Source organism: Amblyomma americanum, chromosome 9, assembly GCF_052857255.1.
Source record: "Amblyomma americanum isolate KBUSLIRL-KWMA chromosome 9, ASM5285725v1, whole genome shotgun sequence".
NCBI lineage: Eukaryota > Metazoa > Arthropoda > Arachnida > Ixodida > Ixodidae > Amblyomma > Amblyomma americanum.
This window is the reverse complement of record NC_135505.1, coordinates 107,023,405-107,029,604: the sequence shown is the minus strand read 5'-3', so window position 1 is coordinate 107,029,604 and position 6,200 is coordinate 107,023,405.

Here is a 6,200-nt window from a genome sequence, read left to right as displayed (position 1 = left end):
AGCCAAAACCCGCAGACGACGCTTTCTCGCTGAGAACCAGCAGTGGCGCCATCTGTTTTGGGAAGTGGAAACCTTCATGACAAGGCCGCCGAGGCGAGCATTGCAAACAATATTCTTTAAAAGGTAAAGCCTCGTTAAATCATTTGTTCTGATATTTCTCCACTTAATTAGTCGAAAATGTTGTAAGCGCTTCAGTAGAAGCAGACGAAACGACAGGAACGGCATATTCAAACGGCCCGCGATCCTTGCAACGCTCTCCTCGACGGCCTTGTCGTGACGCTTTGCGCTACCGCTAACAGATGGCTCCACTGCCGCCCTTCACCGAAAAAGCGTCGTCTGCGCGTTTTGGCTCGCCGATCTCTCGTAGACGCTTACGGTTTCGCATCATGTGCGCCTGAACTAAGTAAGTACCATTGTCAAACTTGCTACGATACAAAAGTTACCATAACACGCAAGCTCTGTGTGCAGTTATATATACATATATATATATATATATATATATATATATATATATATATATATATATATATATATATATATATATATATATATATATATATATATATATACACACACACGGTGTTTGTGTGGATGTGTACAAGAATTAGCACCGCGCAGAATATACAGCTATTGTGCATCTTTATCATGAAAAAATTCAAAAAAATTTCTCGCCTCAACCGCTGGCTTGTTTGCGGTAAAACTGAGCACAGAGCTTGCGTGTTGTGATAACATTTATCTCATAGCAAGCTTTACAACGATACTTATTTGATTCAGCCGCGAATTATGAAACTCTGTAATAGTCAGCGCCGAGATCAATGAGCTGAAAGCCGCCATCGCCAGAGTTCCGCAAAGGGAGGCAGTGGCGGCATCAAGAGACCTGCACAGCTCTTAACGCTGACCTCGGCACCGTTCGCACCTTTGCGTATTTTTATGCAAAAAAACAGATGGCGCCACAAACCCCCTTTGGCATTCGGTATGCGGACGATATTGTACTGTTAATTTAGCAGATAGCCAGGAAGATTTGCAAACATTGGTGAATTGCTGTGGAGACGAAGGAGACAATCTAGGTTTCGGTTTTAGCGCAACTAAGTCAGGTGTAATGGTTTCCAACGGTACAACTAATCAGGAGCTTACAATACAAGGCCATGAAATATCCCGAGTGGCCGAATACAAATATCTGGGGGTACGGCTAAACAAAGAGCATATGTACACGGAAAAGCACGAACAGTTTCTCATAGCAAAAGGGCGAAGAGTTCCGGGATAATGAAACATAAGGCATTGTGGGGGTACAACAGGTATGAAGTCCTCAGAGGTATTTGGAAAGAAATAATGGTGCCGGGGCTTACTTTCGGGAATGCGGTTCTGCTTAAGGGCTGGAGTTCAGTCGCGATTAGAAGTAATCAGAGAACTGTTGGAAGATTAGCACTATAGGTGCCCACGGTAAAACCACAAATGAGGCAGTGCAGGGGGATATGGGCTGGGAAAAGTTCGAAGCACGGGAAGCTCAGAGTAAATTGAGTACTTCACGAAGAACGCCTGAGGAAATTGGACAATAACAGGTGGGCAGCTAAGGTATTTAAATACCTGTACAGAAAGAGCGTTGACACACAGTGGTGGAAACGAACTAGAAAGCTGGCCAGTAAGTTTTCCAGAGACGATCGAGGAAGGAGAAAGAAAGTGCATTAAACGACAGGTTAAAAACGTCGAAGGTAAAGATTGGATAGATTCAATGGAAAAGAAGCGTAGTGTAGAACTATACCGATGCTGAAAAAGGCAGATCTGGAAGGAAACGATTTATGATATTTCAATTAGAGGCAGTGCCTTCCTCTTTGAAGCTAGGTCAGGGTGTCTTAGAATGCGCAGCTACAAAAATAAATGTAACGTTCAAGAAGATGACACATGTGCTGTGTGTGGTAAATCGGTAGAAACAATAGAACACCTCATTCTAAACTGTGATGGTATCCATCCCGATGTCGATGCAGGTACACTGCAGTCACTTTTCCTGAAGCCTTAGGGTTTAGAGATAACAATAGTCATGTAACTAAATCTGCGGTGGAAATTAGCAAAAAGCAATTGGAGGATTGGTGGCTCAAAAGCAGAGAAGTGACATAAGTTCTAAGGTTTAGGAAGACGTATTTTTAAAAAAAATGGCAAATTTTATTAACGTGCAGCAGAGTTAAACAAAAATAAAGGAAAAAAACAGCATGGTGGCAACTACCACTGCCCGTTTCAAAAGGGACGCTCCTACCTTCCATCCATCCGTACGGCAAAAACCGAGTTTGCGGCTTTTGATTCTTCCTTTCCTCTTTCACTCCCTCCCTTATCCCTTCTCTTACTGCGCGGTTCAGGTGTCCAACGATATATAAGACAGATACTGCGCCATTTCCTTTCCCCAAAAAACCAATTATTATTGTTATTATTATTTTGATTTGTCTGTTCCAAGGCAGACGGGTTTGCATCGTGCGCGGCTGAACCAGGTGAGTACTGCTGGAAAACTTACTACAAGACAAAATAGGTTACCGCAGTACCCAACTTCTGTGCGAAGTTTGAGCGTAAATGAGCCAGCGGTCGAGAAAATTGTTGAAAGTATTCACGATAGAGATGCACAATATTGGAAAAAAAAGTTTGGAAACTCAAACTTCTTTTTTACACGCCGCGGTGGCTAAGTGGTTGGCGCTGGGCTCTGATCCGGAGTACCGGGGTTCGAACCCGACCTCGGCGGCCGCGTTTCGAATGGGGGCGAAATTTCGCTATAAGGCGCCCGTGTGCTGAGCGATTTATCACATGCACGTTAAAGATCCCCAGGTGGTCGAAATTATTCTGGAGCCCTCCACTATCCGCTGCACCTAGCTATAGCTAGCTCTTTCTTCTTTCTTTCCTTCCCTTCCCTTATGGCTCATTTCAAGTGTCAGCCGATTTGTGCGACATGCAGGTATACTGCGCCATATTTCCTTTCCCCAAAAAACAATTTTCAACTTTTTTTCCATCGCTGTATTTTTCTCCCCAAGGATCCTGTTAATTCAAAGCCATTTGCGAATATTTACTGTACTTGTATGAAGATTGATTGCAATTTATTTTAGATATTTTTAGCTGCCTTGTGTGTCAATTAAGCATTGCAATCTATCGATTTTATAACACAGTCACGCATCAACCAGCAGCATGACTGCAAACTACGCGCCATTGGACTACTTCTTTTTTAGTTCAGGACGGCACATGCGTCCAGTTTATTTTGTTATTTATTTATATTTCTTATTTCATTTTAACATTTATTAAACATTATATTTTCTTTACATCTTTTTTTACTTGCACTGGAATTTCTTAATGCATATAACCTAATTTGAAATGGGCAGCTTATATATAAAGATCTATAACATGATCGAGCGATCTAAATTGCATTAGAAAAAGTTAGCGCATGGGCAGCTTATATATAAAGATCTATAACATGATCGAGCGATCTAAATTGCATTAGAAAAAGTTAGCGCGGCATTCTTTTGAAATGAAATAGCTTTTTGTGGGAGGTATTGGCGCAGTGTATATCTGTCTCACATATCAGCAGACACCTGAACTGCGCCGTAAAGGAAGGGATAAAGAAGGGGTTGAAAGGAGAAAGGAAGAAAGAGGTGCTGTAGTGGAGGTCTCCTGAATAATTTCGACCACCTGGGGATCTTTAACATGCACTGACATCGCACAGCACACGGGAACCTTTGCGTTAATTTTGCCTCCATCAGCCGCCGCTACCGGTCGGGTTCGAACCCAGGAACTCCGGATCAGTATAGCCGAGCGCCCTAACCACTGAGCCACCGCGGCGGGTCCGGAAATAATCCGCCTTTTTCACAAGGCCGCTCTGCGCATGCGCGCCTCTTCAGTTCCACTGGTTGAAATATCAAACTGCGCATGCGCGTTGATTAATTCCCATGTAACGCAAAAAGAACTAGGTGAGGTCTAATAAACCTCTCAGCAAGACCACGCCCAAGTCTTGTAGACATCTAGTTGTAGATGTTATCTAGCTGTGGAAAGTCTGAAGCCTTCCTGTAGCTATGCAAACGTGACGCTAAAAGTTGGCTAAAAAACATCTTGCAAGAACTTTTCAAGCCCTCTTCAAGCCCTGCCCTAGAATTCGTTTTTTTGTTATACATACACCATTTGGTGCATTCCTGCAACCAAGCAAGGTTTGATCCTGACCATATTGGCCATTCAGGCATATATGACAAATTTAGTCATGCACGATGGCTATTTTCCTTGCCGTAGCTGCGCCTTTGCATGGATCAAACTTGTAAATAGGTCAAGATTAGGCAAGGGCTTGGTGAGCCTCTGATTAGTCTTAATCTCTTCACAGGTTAACTGTTTTGTAACATGCAGGAGCGCAGAAAAATGGCCATCACGCTAGCTATTTAACGATTTGGGTGGCTGTACAATATCGGCACTTGTAAAAAATCCCAATTAAAATCATTTTGCATAAGAGCCTTTGAATACGCTATCCTGAAAAATAGTGTTGTCACAAGGGCTCCTGGCAAAGGCAGAACAGCTTTAGTCACAACTTATGTAGACATGCAAAGTAACTGAAAACTAACCAATACATTGCAAATTAATGACTTGACCTGTACTACCAGTGGAGCCATTGCTCTATGTGTGACTGATGGTAAGAAGACTATCACATCGCATTAAATTTTGTGAACAAAGATTTTATTGCCTAAAAGACTAGGCAAGAGGAAGAAGCTCTAGACTTTTAATTAAAAGCACTGATGCAGAATTAGCAAGCTTGAACACAATAGATGCAGACTCCCACTTAATGTGAGATGCTCGTATCTTGGGCACCCCAGCAGTCCACGATGCAACAGACTTGCCCTGGAGGCTTGCACTGCATGGTCCTAAGCAGGCACTGCCTTGGAAGAATCGGAATACCTGCATTAAAAAAATGGGCACAATATAGTCATAGACAACAGTCTCACAGTAACGAGGTGCAACGCAAACAGGTGGAACAAAAAGCTAAAGCATAAATTCCCTGATGGAATCTGCCTTTTTCACAAGGCCGATCTGTGCATGCGCCCCTGTCCTCCTCCAGCTCTCACTGGTTGAAAATGAACCACTGGCTCCTATCGCGCACGAACAGTTTATGTTAGTGACAGGCGTAGGCGACAGCTGTCAAGCACACTCATGCCACTCAGGTGCAGTTGGCGCCTGGTGGAACCAGATCGCGGCTTCTCCAATGTGCGTTTGCTCTCAACCACTAGCAGACAAATTTTTGCCACTTTCCAGAGGGTGCACACATCTTGTGAAAAAGGCAGTTTGATCTATGCCTACTCCATTGGCCTTTGTCTGTCTTGAAGAACATGAAACTTGCTTCTGTTATATCTCTACCATCAGCTCATTTTCTACAATGCCCTTTCAAATCATGATATCTAAGGCTAGTACCGGTTAAAAGGCCCAATTATTTTTCTTCTACTCTTTCCAAAACAATCTCAAGCAGAACTTTTAAGAATAATGAGAGTAATGCGCCATGGTCCTCAAGCCGATGGCATTAAAGTTCAAACTGCCAATCCCTTTCAGTAACATGTAAAACACAGCACCATAAATTACTTACAGAAATGTTTTTTATTCTCACTTCAGTACGAAGACCGCTGACTATACAACCAAGTTTTATGACAGCAAAAAAGCACTATTACAGAACAAACGAAGCCGACAAGCACTATTCTAAAAGACCTTAAAACACCACATGGAAAACCATCTGTTGTTGAGAGAGCAGAAAAATAGTTTTAGCAAGTATATGCATATTGTATGCTTATAAAAGCACTCTGGAACAGCCACTAGGCCACTCATAAAATATTTACACACAGCAAATATCAAAGTGGCAAAAAAAAGCTATCGTTTTGCGCATTCACTGCTGGATCGTTATAAAATGCCCATTAGAATTAGCAGGCAACTCTCCTCATTACAGCAGCACAATGGTGCAGGCCACTATAAGCCACAAGGAAATGAAGGCACAGAGCCGACAATACAACCCGATGCCTGCCTAGATGCGGAAGAGTGTGAATAAATAAAAATGACATGCATTTGAACCAGCTTACCAGAGAAATAATGACCGTGACTGCCATTCTCTGCTCTGGCCTTCAGCAGGACATAACTGTCACCAAGATGCCTGCATACATATAGAAAGAATGTGCGGTAATAACAGAGCTAATTAATGCGCAAGTTGGTTTACC